General features: G+C 43.9%; 1 long non-coding RNA gene across 1 annotated transcript in view; it reads left to right on the forward strand.

Moving 5' to 3' along the window:
• The window catches only part of LOC127034119 (uncharacterized), a 199,757-nt gene that overhangs the window by 150,126 nt on the left and 25,508 nt on the right, over positions 1 to 24,123 (forward strand). The window lies entirely within an intron of this gene.

Raw genomic sequence — 24,123 nt, forward strand, 5'->3', positions numbered from 1 at the left:
TAACTGCCCGGGGGATCACAGAGAATGGAAGCCATCCTTCTCCCTCTTTAAGACACCTCACATGTTTTTGAAATGCCTTTTCCTCATTGCACACCTTGGTGAGCACACTTAGCAGCTCTCCTTTGTTGTGTGCAACTGCCCAACTGACCATGCTGGCTCCTTGCACTAGATAAGGTCCTGCCTGGAGCAGACAAGGGGCTGTGCAAGCTATGGGACACTGAAAAATGCTGGAATTTAAAAAAAAAAGTGTATGAAAATTATGCGGGGGAGGGATAGCTCAGTGGTTTTAGCATTAGCCTGCTAAACCCAGGGTTGTGAGTTCAATCCTTGAGGGGGCCACTTAGGGATCTAGGGCAAAATCAGTACTTAGTCATGCTAGTGAAGGCAAGGGACTGGACTTGATGACCTTTCAAGATCCCTTCCAGTTCTAGGAGATAGGATATCTCCATTTACAAAAAAAAAAAGGAGACTTGGATGATACTGTAGGATGGGAAATGTTGTATGCTGGGAACTTGATCGCTGGCTCTCAGAGGTGCCTGACAAGTCATTTCTGTTACACAACACATTATGAAAAGTTCCCAAAGAGCATTGCACCAGATGGCAGTTTGTGTCACACTGGAATATCTGCCCGTGGTACACCTCACTTTGCAACAACACAAGTACTCCTGGTGAGTATGAGCAGCACTAATGCAAGCAGCCAAATATGCATGTTCATGAGCGATGTACAAACTTTGGCAGCTGTATGCTACCACAACTTGTATTGACCAAAGTTTGGAGTACGGACATGGCCTTACCCTAAGCAGCAATTCAGTCTCATAGGCCTCAGTCCTGCAAACATGGACATAAGTAGCCTCCTTGATTTCAGGTACCAGAGAAATGTAAAAAAAATGGTGGGTGCTTAGCACCCACCGGCAGCTGCCCATCAGTGCCTCCTCATAAGAACAGCCGTACCGGGTCAGACCAAAGGTCCAACTAGCCCAGTATCCTGTCTACTGACAGTGGCCAATGCCAGCTGCCCCAGAGGGAGTGAACCTAACAGGTAATGATCAAGTGATCTCCTCCCTCCAGTGTCTCCCACCCACCATGGATCAGCTGTTCCACAGTGTGCAGGACACACTGGCTATGCAGTGAGGAAGGGGGTGGAGTAAGGGTGGGGTGTGCTCGGGGGAAGGGGCAGGAAGAGGCGGGGCAGGGCAGGGTGGGAAGAGGTGGAGTGGGGACAGGAAGAGGCAGAATAGGGATGGGGTTTGGAGAAGGGGTGGTGTGTGGGGAGGACCTGGGGCAGAGCCAGGGAGAGCACCCTCTGACACACTAGATCAGTGTCTATGCCTATGAGCAAAGGTTAAAAAAACTGGGCATGTTTTAGCCTTGAGAAAAGAAGGCTGAGGGGGGACCTGATAACAGTCTCCAAATACGTTAAGGGCTGTTATGCAAAGGCCAGGAATCAATTGTTCTCACGTCCACTGAAGACAGGACAAGAAGTAATGGGTTTAATCTGCAGCAAGGGAGATCTAGGTTAGATATTAAGAAAACACATTTTAACTGTAAGAGTAGTTTAACTCTGGAATATGCTTCCAACTGAGGTTGTGAAATCTCCATCACTGGAGGTTTTAAGGACAGGTGGGACAAACCCCTGCCAGAGGTGATCTAGGTTTACTTGGTCCTGCCCCAGCGCAAGGGACTGGACTTGACGACTGCTCACGGTCACCAAATTCCAGATCTAAAATTTACCCAGCAATTCTGGGCAGCCATTGCTTCTTTTCTTCTGAGAATTGTTTTAAGTGTCTATTTCATTCACTTAAACTGTCTTTCTAACAGTAAAATACTGTGCCCTTAAAATAACTGCTCACGAGTAGCTATTCCCTAAAGTGCTGAGTTTGACTCAACAATGTCTTGTGCACAAAGGTAACACAGGGGAATCAGATCCCATGTTAATGAGGACACTGCTTAACATATGCAGCTCTTCTAGTCTACACAGGCTCTTGTATCACTATGGGGTCTGAGGGACTGCCAGTCATGCATTAAGCAATGTGACCAACACCTGTCATGTGTTATTTGTTCTTTCATCCTCTTGCCAGTGGGGAAGAATCATGTGCAGTGGAGTGTCTTGTTTAGGTATGGATTTATTTGCTTTTAGAGATACGTGTTAGAGAAGGCAATGTTAACAAAAAGGCATTTGGAGCAGAAGATGGCAAGGATTGTGGTGGTCAGTTCCTGAGAGGGTTCGTTCCAGTCTGGGATGGCCCATGGGCCCTGGAGAAAGTTCTGTCTCTTGCACAGACTAGCTGTGCTGTTATTAAGGAAAGTTTCACTGTGATAGAGGAGTGATCAGAGTCCCAGAGTTTTAGATGGTCTTTTAGGTGTCCTGGGTCCAGGCCATGGAGCACCTTGAAGATAAGAATTAAGACCCTGAGCTTGATTTAGAATTCTATGGGAAGTTAGTATAGGGAGGATGTGAGTCATGAGGCCAAAGAAGGAAATGCTAAGCTTTTCGGATGCACCTGGTCTCCACCAGCTTTTTATCCTGCTTACTTACAAAGAAACTGGTATGCTGAAGGCTTGAGACTTCAATGCAGAAGACTAAGGGCTTGTCTATGCTGCCCCACAGTTTGGACTGCAGGGTTGTGAACAGCAATACACTCCAAAGTTCTGCCTGTAATTCCCCCCCATAGATGCTGCAGCACAAACTAAAAGGTTGCTAGTTCACATTAACGTAGTTCTCTTCAAATAGGACTACATCAATCTGATCTAGAAGCAACGTCCACATGGGCGAGTTACAGTTTAGCACTTTGGGCCACACTTCTATTCACACCCCCGGAGCCTTGTGCCTGAATCTAGCTTCCATTCCTGTTTGTTTGGAGTGCAACATCATTGTGCTCACAACTGCATACCAAGCCGGATCAAGGCCTGAGAGAAACAGCTGTGAAAAAAGAAATTTATATAATGCTTTTCCAGCTTTCTGTAAGAAAGTTGAAGTCTTAGGATTACTTTAATAGGACTAATTGAGTAGAATGACTTTAATAGAACTAATTCAGTCTATAAAAATGATGGCAGATCACGTGCTCCTCCAGAGTTGCAGCTTGGCTTATACTGAGTATGTTCACACGGATTGAGCATGCTCAGTAACATCTGCTGAAGCCATTGCCCTCACTCCGCCCCCACATTATTGGCAGGTATAGGTCCTCTCTGCATGGCAGGGATCACACTGGACAAGAATGCTCCACTCATGAGAATCACCTTAATGAGACATGGATCACAGTAGGTTGTGCAAATATTCTGTAATTGTCAGTGCTGCCTGGTTTCACTGGGCTTCTCCTGGGTCCGTGGGTTTGGCTCCTTCTTGACTGGGGAACAAAAAGTGGTGACACCTCCCCAACATCACCCACTTATGGCATGGAAATGAGCCATTACTCCGAGTAAACTGTGCACATCTGTGACCCACTCTCTCTTCTCTTTTATGCATAATGAAATAGCCAGTGATGTTGACTTTCAAATTATAATCACTGAGCATCTGAGTTAACACCTCATTGATATCAATGGGGTAGTTCAGCCCTTGTGGAGCTATTGTTCCAGACTCTCTGCAGACTCATCTCTGTATCTGTTATACTCAGGCCAGGTATATACTTAAAAGTTAAGATGATTCAGCTACATCTCTCAGGAATGTGAAAAATCCACACCCTGAGCGACAGAGTTAATCCAACCTAATCTCTGGTGTAGAGAGCAGTGCACTAGGTTGACAGAAGAATTCTGCTGTTCACCGAGCTACCGCATCTCAGGCAGGTTTACAGTACAGACCTATATCGGTATAACTACATTGCTCAGGCATAATCCACACCCCTGTGACACAGTTATACCGACCTAAACCCTGGTATAGACAGTGCTATGTTGATGGGAGATCATCTCCCATCAATATAGCTACCACTTCTCAGGAAGGTGGATTAACTACACCGACACATAGTAGCATCTTCACTAAAGGGATGCAGCTGGGACGCTGCAATGCTGCAAGTGAAGACAAGCGCTCAGGGAGATGGATTAACTACACCGATTGGAGAATCTGTCCATCACTGTAGTAAGCATCTACATTGAAGTGGCACAGCAGTTCAGCTGCAACTCTGCAGCTAAGCTGCTGTTGCGTTTCACGTGTAGACAAGCCCTCAGTTCATTTTTTTTTTTGAGGTTTTCTTTGCAACCATAACAGCTTGAATCTTCTTTTCTGAATGAAAGCTGAGCTTGTGAGAAGAAGATAGCGTCAGAGAAGTGCTGGTATAGTCCATGGGTGAACACTTGTTGTTTCCACGTCCTGGTATATGAAAAATATTCATAACATTTCTTCCTCTCTCTGTCCAAAACTGAGTGGGACAATTCCAAACCAGTGGCATGAATCAGAATCCTAACTGGGGCAATATTTTCCTCTGATTAAAATCATGGGTTTGGAGCTGGCTGGGGCTTACATAATGGCAGTACCCTGGTGTATGTTGAAAGAAAGCAAATATTTAATTAATTACATCCGTTTTGCCTGTGCAATCTGAAAAGTACACCCAGCAGAAGTGAAATTGACAGTGACGACAACAGATTTTCAGTTTGCATGAAGAGAAAGAGTGTGTCTCTATTGTGCACAAGTGAGGAATACAGCAGGCATTCAACCAATCACATCTGTGAGCATGCTTAAAGGCCTGATCTTGCAGTCCTTTTGGAGGCAGAACTCTCATTGACTTCATGTGATCTGTAGGCACCTTGATTCCAGGCTGGCAGCTAAGGTAGTGAATCAATGTATTAACAGAGAGCTCACCCTAAGCAGTAGGTTTTAGAAAGGAAAATCAACCTTGGTAGACCACTAAAGCAAATGAGATTAAAGGGTGCAAAACTAACACCTTCAGCTTTGCATTCATGAGGAGCAACCCCCCAATAACACATTGAAGTGCATGTGCATGATGAACAAAAACCAGTTTCAATAAGGAAAGACATTTCCTATCCAAAACCCCATTTGTTATAAGTGAGTTTGTAACAAGGTGATCCACACCTTTGAAGGGCCTGGGTCAATTCAGCCCTGATCAGTTATCAGACCCAGCTGGGAAGGGGGAGGGTGTGTGTCAGGTGATCCCTGTAAAGGACAGAGGGCTATCAGCTGAAAGGAGTTGGGGAGGGGAAATGGGTTCCGGGGGAATGAAAGGAAGAGTGTATTCTTTCAGCATTGAGAGAGGCAAAGGGAAAAGTCCCTGGGATCTGTAGCCTGTGGATGACAGAAGAACAATTTCAGATCTGATGTTTTGCCAAAGTTTTATGTTTGAAGAATAAAATTGTGCCTGGAAGGAAATTTGAGCATGGGAGTGTGTCCTTCCTGGGAAGGTCAAAAGATCCGACCCGAGTGGGGGAAACTGAAGCATCAGTTAGCCTGAAGCCAGAGCGAGAAAATTTTAAAAACAACATTAAGACTTTTTTAAAACGCTTCACGTTTACTTTTAGTGAACTTAAAAAAATACTTTTTTTTAGGTCTGAAAGTTCATAATTCTTCACTTCCATTTTCCTGTGGTTGAATCTCGATGCTTCAAAATATATAAACCAAATTTTGCTCTCACTTGCACTCAGTGGATTTCAGTGAAGAGACTGCAGATTTATACTAGGGTAAATAAGAGCAGATTTATATTATATCTGCATTGTCATAGGTAAGCTATTGGCCTGGCCTAGCATACAGTTCCTCAGTGTTTAGGGAAAAAATGGGCATTGAACAAATATTACTGAGCCTAAGCATTCAAAAATTGTGAGTCAGCCCCTAAAAATTGAGAGCTGGTTACCAGTACATTTGAAGTACTTTTCATTTGCCTTCTGTTTTTGAGTCGCAGGCATGCATCAGATTTTCCAAACTTTATTTTACAACCGAGAAGGCTAGAAACGTACCTTCTATTTCAATTAATCCTAAGATTTTCATGTAGTCTCCTGACTCCAGGAAGGAAGGGAGCTTTAAAGAGAACCCCAAATCTTGTGAGACTAATCATAAACTAATGAGTGGCCAGTACTGATTGATGCATTTGTTTTGTATGGTTAAAACTGCATGGAGTTTGCAAACAAACGTAAGAAACAGTAGGTCAGATGTGTGTTTATTACTTTTGCTAATATTCCTTTTTGTAGAGAACGTCTTATTAAGTTATTAATAGTAATAGTCCTTATGTAGCATTTTCCATCTTCAAAGTGCTCTCAAGATATTAATTAATCTAACTCATTAATTGGGAAAGAGATTAAAATATGGCATTGGAATGAGAAGCCTCTGAAAAGACAGATCAGCAAATATTTTTTAAATCCACTTGCTAAACTAGACTCATTGCAGGAAGCATACATTGGAAACTCTGGTGCACTTAACCAAAGCCATATTTGGCTGAAGCCAAAAATAAACTTGCTTTGGCTTCAAAATTTGTTGACCAGGTCTTGGAACCAAGGACATTTTGGGGAGCAGCTCCAAGCTTAGAAGTAGATACCAACATATAGGATTTTGCAAAGCATCCAAACTGTATGGCCATTTTTGTTGTACAGCCATGCAAAATGCCAGATCTACCTCAATGGAGGTATGTTCAACGGACTTCAGTAGAATGATGTTGATTTTTCAATAGATGAGGATCTGGCCTGAACCATGCCAGTCACTGGTTCTCTGACTTATTGGTTAGGTAATATTGTGGGGGGAAAATTACATTATTAGATTAAGACTGACACTTGAATTTATTTGGTATTTATTTTCACACATCAGCAAACCTAGGGGGCAACACAGCGTGGTAGAACTAAGGGACTATTGTCTCCTATATAGGTCTTCTTCATCCTTCCTCTAATTAGACTCTAAGGGTATGTCTTCACTATCGGCCGTATCGGCGGGTAGCAATCGATTTCTTGGGGATCGATATATCGCGTCTCATCTAGATGCGATCTATCGATCCCCAAACGTGCTCCTGTCGACTCCAGAACTCCACCAACGCGAACGGCAGTAGCGGAGTCGACAGAGGGAGCCGCCGATGTCGATCCCACGCCGTGAGGACGGTAGGTAACTCAATCTAAGATACTTCGACTTCAGCTACGCTATTCACGTAGCTGAAGTTGCGTATCTTAGATTAATCCCTCCCCCTAAAGTATAGACCAGCCCTAATATACAGCAACATAGGGAGGATCGAGGGCTAAGATCAAAATAAAGCAACACACACTTAACCTCACAATTTAATCAACGTCTCACCGTTGCTACCAGTTCAAAAATGACTCTATTTTACCCTGAGGAACTTTCCTCTTCCTTAAACACAGTTACAAATACATTCTTCCTGAAACTCTCCTTACAATGTGTACATAATCATGTAACTTCTGTAAGCACTTGTTTGAGAACCCTGAAAGGTGCCATCAGGCATTTAGGGGGGTCATTTCTAATAGCTTCACTTCGTCCAGACCTGGTTGCTACTTTATAACATTATGAATAGCCGTTACCAAGTGAAACGCTTTCCCAAGATCGCATACCTGCCCTGAATGAAACCCTGCTCCAGAAGCTACTTGTTGTATCAGTACCACCTCAGAGATTCAGAAGCCATGTGCCATGTCACAATATTGAGCTCTGCAAGGGGAAAATGAAGAAATTAAAGGAAGAGATTTACATACAGTCATATCATATAAAGCAACAGAGTTCTTGGAAAACTATGTGAAAGAACAACAAATAGAGAATAGAATTTTTGTGCTTTTATTCCTAAAAATACAGAACTGGAAAAATTCTAAATCTGTCCCCAAATGGAAACACTACCACCTGGCTAACACAGTGGTTGAACTTTACGAAAGGGAGGGACAGTGAGGGAGATTTCCTTGATTCTGGGGAAGTTCATCCTTGTCTCTAGATACTACAAAACTACTCCTCTCCTGGGATGTCTTATCAAGATAATTCTAAAGAACAAATCCATAGTCTTTGAAATGCATCAGACTGCACTGCATGGCATGTTGTATTAAAATATTTTCTCCATCTGTTCTCCTCCAAGGGCTTTATATCTCCCCTGCCCCAGTTGCCTTCTGTAAATTGCTCAGCTTGAATAACAAGCAATCCTCGTGTTTGTGATTGTTATAAAAACAAAATTGAGATCAATTTAACCTCACAAAAGTAACAAAACATGAAGATTTTTTGAAGCAATTGTAATATTTATGAATAAGAAACCTTTCCTTCCATATGACAAGAATGATTTCTCCGAATCTGGGTGTTTGTAGAGCCACACAAAAAAAGAGGCATGAAAAGCACATGCAGAATAATCATCAACTAGCCCTGCCCCCACCCAATTTTTTTACAACCAATGACGAAGCCAGACCAGGGAGCTGTTGAAATTTAACTGTTTGTTCGGGGGGTGGTTGTTTCTTTTCCCCCTAAAGAAAGGTGAGTACCATGCACTCAGAATAGCTTATAAAAAGGATCGGAGATCATTTGGTTATCTTAAAGTTGTACCTGCATAGCTTTTTATCTCTGCTTTGTGTTGATAGGTTGTCAGGCTCTTGAAAGCTGTTTTGGCTGTAAGTCTGACCGAAGGGCCAGGATTGTGCTAATGAATAGCATAAAGGTAATTAGTCTGGCACATTTATGCAAGCAGCTGAAAACTATCTGGGGGCAGCGACTAGTGCCAGCAAGACCCTGCAGCATGGTCACCTGCACTCAGATAAACAGGAATGCAGCATGTGAGTATATTTCATTTTCATTAAAATAGTGCCCTGAACACCTGTATGGGTTAGCAACAGTGAGGGCTATCAAAGAGGGGCCGGGCACAGACAATAAGAATAATAAGTTTTGCTCTCACTGTCTTTCTAATGTAGCAGCAGAGACCAACAAAACTTGAGACCTTGAAAAGAGATTGCAAAATAAATAAATAAATAAAAAAGGAGTAGAATTTCAAAAGATAATAGAATGAGGGAACTGGAGATGGAAAAGCCTGATGTTATCTAGACTATTTCCTTCACTCCTGGTTGTGTGAGATTAAAACATCATTCTTCAGTATTTGTGCAGTGAGAGCCAATGGGTCTCATTGGGCTGTTTATGATTCTAAATTAGTAAACATGCACAGGGTGCAAAAGAAGTATTTTTTTCTACCTGATGATCTAACTGATTTCTATGAAAGCTGCATTTGTAAATGTAACCGAAACCACATTTAGGGCTTGATCCAAAGTCAATGGAAAGATTCCCCTTGACTTCAAAGAACTTTGGATCAGGCTCATACAGATTAAACACTGAAATGATTAATTTAAGAAAACAGGGTTTGATAGAAATACATAAAGCCCCCAAATGGGTTGGATGGAAGATCCACATTAAATTCCTTACTAAAATTCAAAATAATATGGGTGATACAAGGGGTTTAGTGGTATACAATACTATTAACATATCTACAAATGACTTGTGGTTGGGCTACTCATGAGGTAGGCATAACTAATCACTTGTATGGAGATCATGTCACAGGGTAATAACAAATAATAAAATCCTACATATAAAAAGTGCATTTCATCCAGAATACTTTTTTCATTTCTGTAAATGTATTAGTTTTGTTCAGTTTTCTCAACAATGCGATTTTGGCCCTGTTTGAATACAGAGAGAAGTGATACTTTGTTAAATTGAATAATCAATCAGTACTCTTTATATCCACTTACATGATGACCAAACAGCTTTATTTTACTTGGGTGGCAGAAAACAGCAGAATGCAGATGTTTAATAGCTCCTCATTCATAAATGCATTTTGGCAGGTGACACCACAAAATAAATATTCTGCCATTGATTGCTTGGCATTTCAATAAGCCAGTTATTGTGAGATTAGTCTCCAAATGCAGTGATGCATTATTGTATTGTATAAATCTTCCAGAGCATGGAAGCCTTACGTAACATACAACATGCAAGACTTTTTGTCACTCAGCAATTCCATATTAATTCATAACATAATTTTACAACCATGTAAATTGCATTTGCAACGTTACCCTAATGAATTTGAATTAATTTCAGCCAATTCCCTGTTTTGTCCTCCACAGAACAGAAAATGTAAAGTTGGTTTATTGTGTTCTGAAAATTTCAGTGAATAAAGCTACACTAAATCCTCTTAGAACAGACAGAATAAGTCGTTCAACAAGTGGCACGACTTGTAACTATAGGACTTTCACCATCATTGAAAACTGTCCTTTACTTTTTAATCTGGAAAAATGCATACTTTCTCTCTCCAGAACCATGCTTACTTAGCACCAGACCTTGTTAATGTAGAAACAGATCCACAAAAAACATCTAATAATTTATTTCTAGTGCACAGTTTGAATTAGTCAGATGACAGTATTTTTCCCTTTTCTGACCTTTTTAGATGTGTTCTTAGCACAAGATGACAGTCTGTTTAAAAATTTTGTACTTGCTACCCTGCCAGTTTTATTTCTATTGCAGGCCTGTTCAGGAAGCTTGACTTATTACATTTAAAAAAAAAAAAAGATCAAGGCATTGTTCATTTGTTTGAAGAAGAGTGACGCTGTGTTAGTTTTAAAATCAGAAAGATCAGACATTATCAATTATTAGCTCTGAATAGAGTTTAAGGGAATTAATTTACTGTGTGTAGCATGTTCCGAAGTGTGTGTTAGAGTACGTGTGTGTGTGTGAGAGAGAGTATATTGAGAATTGGATTTGTCTACAATTACCCAGGGATCTACTTGTGGCAATTGATGCATCGGTGGTTGATTTAGCGGGTCTAGTGAAGACCCACTAAATTGACTGCAGATCCCTCTCCCATTGACTTAGAGTAATTTGGACCCTGCGGTAAGCAGATCTAAGAATGTCGACTTCAGCTACATTATTCACATAGCTGAAGTTGCGTAACTTAGATAGAGCTCCCCTCATAGTGTAGACAAGGCCTTAGTTTCTCTAAACTGATCTAAAAACAGAGGTCAGAATCTATCTTCATTTATGGTAAACCCAACCACCCTCATTTATGTATGTGAGGTTTCACAGATGTAACTCTGGGTAGATTTGCTTCCTAATTTAGAGTAAGAGAGCATTACACTTAAAGAAAAGAGACCACCCAGGTCCCAGAGGAATCTGCACAGCAGAAGCTGAGCACAGGCAGGCTAGCCTATCTGAGCTATCTGGAATCCAGTTAGCACAAGTTAACATAGCACTGAAGATAGCGCACAGCAGACTTTAGCAGGGGTAGTACAAGCCTGGCACAGCTCCGGTGTACATACTCTGCTTGCTAGCCTGCCCTGAAGCCCATGCTATGCTGTCTTCCCCTCATAATTGTTTCCCGTGCTAGCTGGATTCAAGCTAGCTTGTGCACAGCCCTAACTCAGGTATGCTACCCCGCGGCACGCATAGCTTTTGCTGTGTAGACGTACCCAAAAATACAATTAACTCCCATTGACTTTGCTCATAGCCCACAGGGAGAGAATCAGATCCCAGGAGTGATGCCTGATTCTTTGGTGGTTCCAGCCTTTAGTCTTCAAAGTGGTTAAGGCCACTGGTCCATCTAGTTCAGCATCCTACTTCTGACAGTGGTCAATTCCTGAAGCTGCAGAGAATGGTGAATTTCCCCATACCTCACTTCTCAATCCAACTAGCTATGTGATGCATTGTATGGAGGTGGGGCAAGTTCTCCCGTCCCCATGGTAGGTGATCACATGACATCCTGAAACTCTGAAACATCAGATTGGATTATAGACTCACATCTATCTTTTAAGACAATGGTTCTCAAAGCCGATCCGCTGCTTATTCAGGGAAAGCCCCTGGCGGGCCAGGCCTGTTTGTTTACCTGCCGCATACGCAGGTTTGGCCAATCGCGATTCCCACTGGCCGTGGTTCGCTGCTCCAGGCCGATGGAAGCAGCGGGAAGAGGCACAGCTGACGGATGTGCTGGCTGCTGCTTCCCGCAGCCCCCGTTGCCCTGGAGCGGCAAACCATGGCCAGCGGGAGCCGCAATCGGCCGAAACTGTGGATGTGGCAGGCAAACAAACAGGCCTGCCCCGCCAGGGGTTTTCCCTGAACAAGCAGCGGTCCAAGTTTGAGAACCACAGTTTTAAGAAAATAGATGATACAGTTTCTGAGGTATGTGCAAATTACCTTTTTTTTAAAAAAAAATCAGTTCTGTTAATGTGCTTGATGCTTGACTACAGACAAAGCAAGTACCAGGCTTTTGGTTTCAGCTGGGTAAGAAAAAGGACACGAGATGTACACACAAATCACTGCATCAGAAGACGAAGAGTGCACATCATGGCCTATAAAATAAAAGTGTCTGAGCTGATCTCAGCTGTCACAATGGTGCTGAGGGAGAGAAGTGATTGCTGAGGTCTGCCACTGCCATTCACGGGAGCAAAGTTGCAGTGTGTGCTCATATCCACCCACTCAGCTAAATGAGTGAGCAACTGCATTCTGCCACTAGTGGGCCTCAAGAGTAACTCCAAAGGGGATGCCTTGCTGTAGCCCACCCTGGATCCGACAAAGGCGTGGCTGACTATGTCAAGGTTCAGATCAGCAAATAAAGGCCATAGCTCTCCTTGTGATGCCGTCATCATTACAGTCAGTGGAGGTAGAGCCCTGCAAATCTGCAGGTATCCACGGATATTCAGAGATCATTTTTGCGGATCGCAGTGTGGATGCGGGTACAAATTTTGTATCAGGCGCACAGGGCTCTGCAGCACGCACTCACCCGAAGGGAGCGGCTATCACCCAGCCTGCAAGCTCCAGCTGGGCTCTCTGAATCACACAGCAGTGTGCAGGGCAGTTGTAGTCAGTTCTGGGAGTTGTAGTCCCTAGCTTGCTCAGAGGGAGAAGGTAACTACAACTCCCAGAAGGGAGTGAGCCAACAACTATTTTGAAGTTAGGGTGGTTCTTTAAAGGAGCAGGCGGCAATGTCTGCATGCATTAGAGCCACTGTAACTGCGTAGGGATGTCCGAGCCCCCCATGGGCCAAATTGTAGCCTCTCTGCTTGGAGCGGGGAAGGAGGTACGGTAGGGGTGGAGCGAGAGGCAGGGCAGGAGGTCTCTGGGGAGAAGTGGTGCTTGACACAGTCCTGCCTCACTGCTGTGTGGTGACCTGTGATACGTGGATGTCTGCAGCTCGGATATGGATATCCACAGACAATTTTTGTGGATCACGACTCAGATGCAGATACACCTTTTTGTATCCGTGCAGGGCTCTAAGTGGCGGTGTTGAGGTTAGATCCCTAACAGAGAGGGAGTGGCTGATAGTGTGTTCTCCATAAATGCCTTCTTGCCCCGGTCCCAAATAGCCTAGAGGTAATCACTTTCCGGGCACACTGTAGGACCCATGAACTTCATCTGGCCTTTGAAGAGGTGTAAGTGAATTCAGGTATTGGTCACTGTCTGAGTAGGTGCTGCGACTGGAGGAGAAAGTTCAGCTGATTGCACTGTATTTTGTTTTTGTAATTGGTAGGCCACCCAGAGCTTATGAATAGGTGCTTTTTATTTTGTCTCAGTCAAAATAAATTAACAAAATTCTTTACTAGTCACCTATGAAAACGTGTTGAATGACCCATGTCCAAGCTCCAAAACCTCCCCAAGATTTTGAGCCTGCTTGGTAAAGAGTGGACAATTTCAGTAACAGTGTATCTGTAGTGAAGATTAAATATATATTAGCTTTACCCTTCCAGTTGGAATTACCTGGTTTTTATCAGGTTCCTATCTTAACCACAGACTTTTGAAGCAAAGAGAAGCTCAACCTTTAACAATCCGCTGCTGCTTTCCTAACGAGCTTACAGAACTCTGTCCACTACATACCATTTGATAAAAGTAAAGACATTAGACTGTTTACATCAATAAATTGGCCTGCAACATAATCCAAAACTGACATAAACTCAACAGAACTTTCAACACCTTGCCATGATGGAACATAGCCAAGTCATCAATGTTATCACCCAGCAAATCTAACATTTATCGTGTGAGCCATAAAAACAAATCAACCCATTCTGGACTTCTCTGTTAACATTCAATCCAAGTGGTTGAAGCAGAGCCACAATTTCTTACGGTTTATATGTTTCTTTATTTTGTTTTGGTCATATGTTTATTTGTATATTTCCCCATTTGGAAGATGTTGCCATGTAAAGTACACCAGCTCAGCATCAGAATTTTTTTCCCCCTCTAACTGGGTGTGGTTCTTAAAATGTTTAGCTTGCCAAATGTTTGGTTTCCTGTTCTCACTGTTTTGCTTCAGAGTACAGTCAGTGTGTTCCAGGGATTCCCCTGGAAACAAACCAAGATTCTCCACTAAAAAGGAATTTTAAAAGATCTGTTGAATAAAGAAAGTTGACCACCCATAAACCTGAGAACCAATTGGAATTGTCATTTTACCCCTCTCATTCCACTGAAATATAGGGGGATTAATTTTAATGTTCTTTCTTCTAATTTCATACCCAAATTCGTATTCATTTTCTTTTTCACAGGAGTAGCTAAGGAAACCATAGACAAGTGCAAGCTATTTTGTCTCTGCCAAAAGCAGATTCTGATATATCATTGAAAAGATGTAGAGCCCAATTCTAATCACAGTTACAGCAATATAAATCTGGAGTAAATCCAGTTATTTAAGGATTTACAGTACTCTTTTTAAGATTAGAATTGGGCTTTCAAATTATTTTCTGTGAAGTTTGTATAAGTTATAACAACTGTCAGGCAGCACACATGGCTCTGGACAGTTCAAACTTCAACATAAATAACATGAGTGTTTCAACTTTTCTGCTTTCAGTATGTCAAACTAGAACCCATTAGATCTTACCAATGATTGATTCTCGATCGTAAAGTCTGAATAGTGTAATACACCAGTCTCAATACCTACCCTATAGATTGCAGCCCACCTCTTTAGTAAATTCTGAACACATTAAAGATCTGTGAAAAACTTTCCCTAAGGCTTTTGATTCTGACACCAACTCCAAATATATTTTTCAAGAGTGATTTCAAAGAGCTCTTGTAAAATCCCTGCAACTGGACCTAATTACAATTCAAAGACCTATGAAGCCATTCAGGTAGTCCTAATCTATCAATTTCAAACAGCAAAGGTGAAAAAAATCTACGACGTGATGATGCCAGAGAGTAAAGATGCACTTATATATATAAACAGAGTAAACTGAAATCAAATATCACTTCACTTGTGCAGAGGGTATAACATATAGAGGAGATTTGTTCTGTTGCATTTAGATCATTTCTGGGTCTACCATATTCACCATTATTCCTACAGCAACATAGATGTGCATGGTACTTAGAAGACAGATCATAGACAGGACCTTACCCCAGGGATGAGGGTTGGGGCCCACATTAGACATGACAAAGAGTTAACAAACAAAACAAAGGGTGGAGAGAAAGGACAAAAGTAACAATAGCCAAAGATCTTGAGTTCGACTGTAGTTGTATACATGGCATTTTAAAAAAATCTGTATTATGTGGTTTTAAATCTAGGAGTTAGGTCTATTGATTTATCTCTCTGTGTAGGTCCAGCAGTATTAAAACAATTCATCTGGTAGGCCACTGGCCAGAAAACTTATCTACTTGCTGTTAGTGCTCAAAGGGCTTGGGACGAAGGAGTGGGGATGAATGAAAACTTCCAGTCACTTACCAGTTTTAAGGAGTTAGACTACAGCAAAGGAGCAGTGGCTCTGTAGTCACCCCCTTTTCCCCATTGCATGAAGAGAAGGAGCTGAAGCATCTCTTGAAGGGAATGGTCCATATAGGAGTGGTCAAGCAGAGACTCCATTTCTACGTAGGGTTGCCACCTTTCTAATAGCTGGTAACTGGAACTCTGAGGCCTCGCCCCCTGCCCTGCCTCTTTCCCCAAAGCCCCGCCTCTGCTCCACCTCTTCCCTCGAGGCCCTGCCCCCTTATCCACCTCTTCCCCCCAAGACCCCACTCCCATCGTCCACAGGGACTTCACCAGCATGACCGAAGCCACCTTGCCCACCACGTGTGGGCTGCACAGGGCTACCTGCTGCCACAGGATGCACAAGCAGCCTAGCCCGAAAAGCGATGTTGACGTCTGCTGCTGATGCGCTGCCTCCTTCCTTCTGCTGAGGGTTGCCATCTTTCCACAGATAAAAAAAAATGGATATCAGGGCTTATCAAGTGGCACTCAGACACACAAAACCTGGACTGTCTGGATGAAAACCGGATGGGTAGCAACACTACTTCTACAGTGGCATGCAGAGGAGGACTTTGGGTGTATCCTGGAGCCAGGCTTTGGGCCTTCAGGCTGTCTGCAGATTCAAAAAGACATTGCTGCCTGTTTACATGCTGAAGGTTTTCTTCATAATAATAGGAATGGAAATATTTTTTTAATTCAATACCTAAATTCTGCAGAAATTGATGGAAACGCCCCCAGGAATATGGCATCCAGATCCAGTATGCCATTTAGCCCATTGGAAAACTCAGCGTATTGTAGATAAAGTTATTGCTGTTGTTTGCTATGCAGAGAAACACCCCATCATTTTTTTGAAAGCATATATGTACCAAGATGTGCCCTGTGGCAATATTATTGCAGAGAATTATTATTCTATTCACAAAAGGATAACAAGTTAAAAATGGCCACACTGGGTCAGACCAATGGTTCATGTAGCCCAATATCCAGTCTTCCAACAGTGGTTGGTGGCAGATACTTCAGAGGGACGAAACAGAACAGGGCAATTATGGAGTGATCCATCCTGTCGTCCTGTCCCAGCTTCTGGCAGTCAGAGGTTTAGGGACACCCAAAGCATGGCATTGCATCCCTGACCATCTTGGCTAATAGCCATCAATGGACCTATCTTCCATGAACTTATCTGTATTGTTTGCAGTATATTAGTGCCCATAGTCCCCAGAAAGGATCTCTTCAGCCCACTGTGTTAGGTATGTTAGGTGTGTAGGTACACACACATACTAAGATCAGTTACACCCTGGAGGAGTTTTTAAAAATGCAGTACAACAAGTACCAGTTTGGCACAGTATTTCAAATACCTTTCCAGAAAGAGATTAAGTTGCTGTTTTTGCTGATCCCTAAAGTTAAATCTGGTGCAGGGTGTTGCTACCTGCCTTCTGAGTGGAGGGAGCTGGGGCACTGTGAGCATAACACACCTGAGTTCTATCCTGTTCATGGGCTCTCTCTGCTTCTGGGTGCAATTCTAGGTGCTAGTCACAATCAGCGATAACAGCAATAGTCTGGGACCTGCTTACTTGAGAAACTACCTCTGCCTTTTATGTTTCTTAATTTTTGGAGCATTTTTGCTGCTGGTTCTTGGGATAGAACTCTCTAGGTCTGGCAACGAGCAGTCTCATCAGAAGGACTCAAGGCTCAACCCTGCAAAAAGCCAAGCACTGTGACCAAGCAAAGTGTTTAACCATATGGGGTATGTTTACACGGGGATAAAAACCCCATAGCTGGCCCAGGTCAGCTGACTCTGGCACATGTGCCTTGGGCTCTGGGGCTGAAAAACTGCCATGCAGATGTTCAGGCTCGGGCTCCAGCCCACGCCCAAATGTCTACATAGCAATTTTTTGCTCAAGGCCCAAGGCCCTTAACTTCAAGTGCATGCAGTCCCAGCAACGTGACACACATATTCACGACTTCAGTAGGGATTATTCATGTATTTAAAGTTAAGCATGTGCGTTGCTGCATCAGGACCAAAGTCCTCCACACTTGCAGGATCAAGCCCCTTACAGGATCTCACTTGCTTCTTCTGAGTTTCCCAGGGTTTGGTAGTTTTCAGGACACAGTGAAAGGCATGTCTGTTTAGACATGCTTTAAGGTATTATTTTTAGATGGCTGTAATACATAGCAAACAATGACATATATAAAGGTATTTTATGTTCTACAGCAGCAAGTACTGTATTCCACAATATTAATAGATATGTTACAGTACTAATGTGGGAGGTGATTGGTTCTCAGTCTCTAAAGCAGAGAGTAAGGAAGCTTTATATTTTAGGAGAGAGAATGCATTACAAAGGTTGCAGTCACACGAGAGGTAACGTTTCCTCTACACCAAAAATATACTTATCATATTCATAACCAGAACTCAATATTTTAATGATCCAAGTTTTAATTTAAAAAAATAAACTAAATTTAAGAAGTAGGAAGCCATATCTTTAAGAACAAAGTAAACTAGGCTTAATGCCTGTTTAATAAATCCTATTACTGGCATAGGATCAAGAACTGGGCTACCTCTTTATTTTTGTCTATTTCCCCATCATCTGCTTTCCCACAGTGTAGCTACTCAAGGCAAATTATTAGCCAGCTTCCTCCTGTTACCCAATTCAACTGACTTTATAAATATTCTACCGTGAACAAATTGGATCCTTTTTAACCAAATCCCTTTCAGCTAGAACAAACAATTTAAAAATAGCTTGTTGGTTGACTAGAGCTGGGTGTCCAGTTTGTTAATTTACACAGGGTAATTTAACAATTTTACATTTCAGCGGTATGTTGTCAGGGCATTGCCAGATTTTTCATAGAAATTAAAAAGCAGCGATTTAACAATAACTTTACTGATGATCCCATGGAGATAAACAAAGATTTCCAAAAGACGGATTTTGAAGCAAAGTTTTCAGAAAACATGATTCAAACACAAGATGTAAGAGTAGAGGACTAGCAGTCAGGAGACGTGGGTTCTAATTCAGTTTGACTCACTGTACGAATTTAGGAAAATCTGGCTTCAGCTCCACTTCATATTTTTCTTAAAACCTCCCACTTTTGCTCCTGCACTGGTGTTTTCCAAGGGAGGTAGCTGTAGTATAGATCAGGCAGCAGCAACTGTCGACATTTTAAACCATTTCATGTAGACCTGCTCTGAGCAGCGTTAAATGACACTGTCATCGTTACAGGTCTGGCTGCTCCTCTGTCCCCTTTGTAGCCTCTCTGAGGTCTTCTCTACACTTAAAACACTACTAGGGTACAGCTACACTGCTTCAGTGCAGACAGCACTTATGCTGAAGGGAGAGGTTCTCCATCGGCCTAGGTAATCCAACTCCCCGAAAGGTAGTAGCTAGGTTGATGGAAGAATTCTTCCATCAACCTAGCTCTGTCTACATGGGGATTTAGGTTGGCTTAATAATGCCACTCAGGGGCGTGCATTTTTCACATCCCAGACTGACGTAGTTAAACCAACATAATTTTTTAGTGTAAACTAGGCCTGAGCATATCTCCTCCTGGTACTGAGCCTCATACCTTTACCTATTCCAGGGCGGAATTCCACGATTCCCCACTCCTAGACTGGGCCCTGAGCTACAGTACCTTATGCATCAATTGTTGTTACCTGGCAGATCCAAGTGAGTTCAGGCACCTACGGTTTTACGCTTCAGGCGTCTCTAACAGTGACAAAACAGCCTTCTTAACAAAGTATTGTTTATTTTGCATTCGAAACAAAGCATTTAGATAAAAAGTTTTTTTTTAAAAACACCAGTCTATGTACATACCTGCCTGACCTACCTAAAATCTTACCTACCCCTGATGATAACTTATGCAGGCCTAATTTCTAGGGCTGTCAAGCAATTAAAAAAATTAATCACAATTAAAAAATGAATAGCGATTAATCGCAATGTTAAACAATAATAAAATATCATTTATTTTTAATGTTTTCAATGTTTTCTATATTTTCAAATATATTGATTTCAATTATAACACAAAATACAAAGTGTACAGTGCTCACTTTATATTTATTTTTTATTACAAATATTTGCACTGTAAAAAACAAAAGATATAGTATTTTTCTATTCACCTCATACAAGTACTGTGATACAACTCTTTATTGTGAAAGTTGAACTTACAAATGTAGAATTATGTACAAAAATATAAATGCATTCAAAAATGAAACAATGTAAAACTTCAGAGCCTACAAGTCCATTCAGTCCTATTTCTTGTTTAGCCAATCGCTCAGACAAACAAGTTTGTTTACATTTGCAGGAGATAATGCTGTCCGCTTCTTGTTCACAATGTCACCTGAAAGTGACAACAGGTATTCTCATGGCACTTTTGTAGCTGGCGTTGCAAGATATTTACTTGCCAGATGCGCTAAAGATTCCTATATCTACATTTATAAGTTGTACTTTCACGATAAAGAGATTGCACTACAGTACTTGTATGAGGTGAACTGAAAATACTGTTTCTTTTATCATTTTTACAGTGCAAATATTTGTAATAAAAAATAATAATATAAAGTGAGCAGTGTATATTTTGTATTCTGTGTTGTAACTGAAATCAATATATTTGAAAATTTAGAAAAACATCCAAAAATATTTAACAAGTTTCAATTGGTAGTCTATTATTTAACAGTTTGATTAATTGCAATTAATTTTTTTAATAACGATTAATTTTTGTTAACCGCATGAGTTAACTGCATTACTAATTTCTACAAACACCCCAGCGTGATCCCTGTGTTTCAGCCTGATTTTCTGGCTGATTTTGAGCCATTTTTTTTCCTTCCTGCTTGTCTTTCCTAACAGCTCCCTCCTAAACTATACCAATATACTGTAGTCACATAGTAAATATCTCCAATCAACATACAGCAGTGGTTCTCAATCAGGGGTCCGGGGCCCTCTGGGGGCAGTGAACAGGTTTCGGGGGGGGGCGGGGGGAGGCCAAGCAGGGCCAGCATTAGACTCGCTGGGGTCCAGGGTAGAAAGTTGAAGCCCCACCACATGATGCTGAAGCCCAGGGACCTGCGCCCTGCCAGCAAGGGCTGAAGCCGAAGCCTGAGCTATGTAGCTTCGTGGGGGCCCCTGTGGCATGGGACCCCAGGCAATTGCCCTGCTTGCTACCTCCTAACTCCAGCTCTGGCCTTTATATGCAGAAAACCAGTTATTGTGGCACATGTGGGCCATGGAGTTTTTATAGCATGTTCGGAGGGGAGGGAGAGGGCCTCAGAAAGAAAAAGGTTAAGAACCCCTGACATACAGTACTTATAAATTTTTACAGAGCAGGACCTACTCCACTGCAGACACCATGATTAAAGCGCCTGTGCCCTGGCTACACTAGTGCTAGCATAACAGAGATTTTAGGAACAAATGTTAGTGAATCACAGCCTCTACGCCTTGGTTTCTGCCCTGGTAACAGCAAGTTATGAGGATTAATTCATTCAGGTCAGTAAGGCACCCTGAGAATCTAAAGCTGGAGGAGTGGGGCACAGCAAGGCTGCTACCTGCCCTACCGTTTGCAGGACTGTCCAGACTTTCTCATCTTGCGACATGCACGGCAGCATCTCAACTGTTGAAAAACGACTGCGCTGCAGTGGGATGCGACCTACCAACTGCCACAACACTATTGTTCTGGAGGACGATGCAGCAATTTGCAAAACCTCTATTTCAGAGTCAGACTGTAGGACAGACAGAGGGAAAGTCAGGACAGGAGTAGGCAAGGCAAGAATCAAAGGCACAGACAGATGGGGGTACATGCAGTGAGAGTCTAAGGGCCAGTGACAGACAGACAAAGGAGGCCAGAGACAGAGAGACAGGAGTACAGACAGACGGACAGTCTACCAGCAGGGCCAGACAGACGGGGGACAGAGACAGACAGACCAGGGGACAGACAGACAGAGGGTCTAAGGGCAGGGCCAGATAGGCTGGGTACAAGCAATGAGATGTAAAGGCCAGGGCAGGAAAGACAGATGGAGATGGACAATCTACCGTCAGGGCAAGGCAAGGCGGGGGCAGGGACAGGCAGACAGAGGGGCCATATAGACTGGGCACAGACAATGAGAGTGTAAGGGCCAGGGCAGGACAGACAGACAGACAGAGGGGCCATATAGACTGGGCACAGACAATGAGAGTGTAAGGGCCAGGGCAGGACAGACAGAAGGGCCATATAGACTGGGCACAGACAATGAGAGTGTAAGGGCCAGGGCAGGACGGACAGACAGAGGGGCCATATAGACTGGACACAGACAATGAGAGTGTAAGGGCCAGGGCAGGACAGACAGAGGGGCCATATAGACTGGGCACAGACAATGAGAGTGTAAGGGCCAGGGCAGGACAGACAGACAGAGGGGCCATGTAGACTGGGCACAGACAATGAGAGTGTAAGGGCCAGGGCAGGACAGACAGACAGAGGGGCCATGTAGACTGGCACAGACAATGAGAGTGTAAGGGCCAGGGCAGGACAGACAGACAGAGGGGCCATATAGACTGGCACAGACAATGAGAGTGTAAGGGCCAGGGCAGGACAGACAGAGGGGCCATATGGACTGGGCACAGACAATGAGAGTGTAAGGGCCAGGGCAGACAGAGGGGCCATATAGACTGGGCACAGACAATGAGAGTGTAAGGGCCAGGGCAGGACAGACAGAGGGGCCATATAGACTGGCACAGACAATGAGAGTGTAAGGGCCAGGGCAGGACAGACAGAGGGGCCATATAGACTGGGCACAGACAATGAGAGTGTAAGGGCCAGGGCAGGACAGACAGACAGAGGGGCCATGTAGACTGGGCACAGACAATGAGAGTGTAAGGGCCAGGGCAGGACAGACAGACAGAGGGGCCATGTAGACTGGCACAGACAATGAGAGTGTAAGGGCCAGGGCAGGACAGACAGACAGAGGGGCCATGTAGACTGGCACAGACAATGAGAGTGTAAGGGCCAGGGCAGGACAGACAGAGGGGCCATATGGACTGGGCACAGACAATGAGAGTGTAAGGGCCAGGGCAGACAGAGGGGCCATATAGACTGGGCACAGACAATGAGAGTGTAAGGGCCAGGGCAGGACAGACAGAGGGGCCATATAGACTGGCACAGACAATGAGAGTGTAAGGGCCAGGGCAGGACAGGCAGACAGAGGGGCCATGTAGACTGGCACAGACAATGACAGTGTAAGGGCCAGGGCAGGACAGACAGACAGAGGGGCCATATAGACTGGCACAGACAATGACAATGTAAGGGCCAGGGCAGGACACACAGACAGAGGGGCCATATAGACTGGCACAGACAATGAGAGTGTAAGGGGCAGGACAGACAGACAGAGGGGCCATGTAGACTGGGCACAGACAATGAGAGTGTAAGGGCCAGGGCAGGACAGACAGACAGACAGAGGGGCCATATAGACTGGGCACAGACAATGAGAGTGTAAGGGCCAGGGCAGGACAGACAGAAGGGCCATATAGACTGGGCACAGACAATGAGAGTGTAAGGGCCAGGGCAGGATGGACAGACAGAGGGGCCATATAGACTGGACACATACAATGAGAGTGTAAGGGCCAGGGCAGGACAGACAGAGGGGCCATATAGACTGGGCACAGACAATGAGAGTGTAAGGGCCAGGGCAGGACAGACAGACAGAGGGGCCATGTAGACTGGGCACAGACAATGAGAGTGTAAGGGCCAGGGCAGGACAGACAGACAGAGGGGCCATGTAGACTGGCACAGACAATGAGAGTGTAAGGGCCAGGGCAGGACAGACAGACAGAGGGGCCATATAGACTGGCACAGACAATGAGAGTGTAAGGGCCAGGGCAGGACAGACAGAGGGGCCATATGGACTGGGCACAGACAATGAGAGTGTAAGGGCCAGGGCAGACAGAGGGGCCATATAGACTGGGCACAGACAATGAGAGTGTAAGGGCCAGGGCAGGACAGACAGAGGGGCCATATAGACTGGCACAGACAATGAGAGTGTAAGGGCCAGGGCAGGACAGACAGAGGGGCCATATAGACTGGGCACAGACAATGAGAGTGTAAGGGCCAGGGCAGGACAGACAGACAGAGGGGCCATGTAGACTGGGCACAATGAGAGTGTAAGGGCCAGGGCAGGACAGACAGACAGAGGGGCCATGTAGACTGGCACAGACAATGAGAGTGTAAGGGCCAGGGCAGGACAGACAGACAGAGGGGCCATGTAGACTGGCACAGACAATGAGAGTGTAAGGGCCAGGGCAGGACAGACAGAGGGGCCATATGGACTGGGCACAGACAATGAGAGTGTAAGGGCCAGGGCAGACAGAGGGGCCATATAGACTGGGCACAGACAATGAGAGTGTAAGGGCCAGGGCAGGACAGGCAGACAGAGGGGCCATGTAGACTGGCACAGACAATGAGAGTGTAAGGGCCAGGGCAGGACAGACAGACAGAGGGGCCATGTAGACTGGCACAGACAATGAGCGTGTAAGGGCCAGGGCAGGACAGGCAGACAGAGGGGCCATGTAGACTGGCACAGACAATGAGAGTGTAA

The sequence above is a fragment of the Gopherus flavomarginatus genome, chromosome 14 (genome assembly GCF_025201925.1).
Source record: "Gopherus flavomarginatus isolate rGopFla2 chromosome 14, rGopFla2.mat.asm, whole genome shotgun sequence".
NCBI lineage: Eukaryota > Metazoa > Chordata > Testudines > Testudinidae > Gopherus > Gopherus flavomarginatus.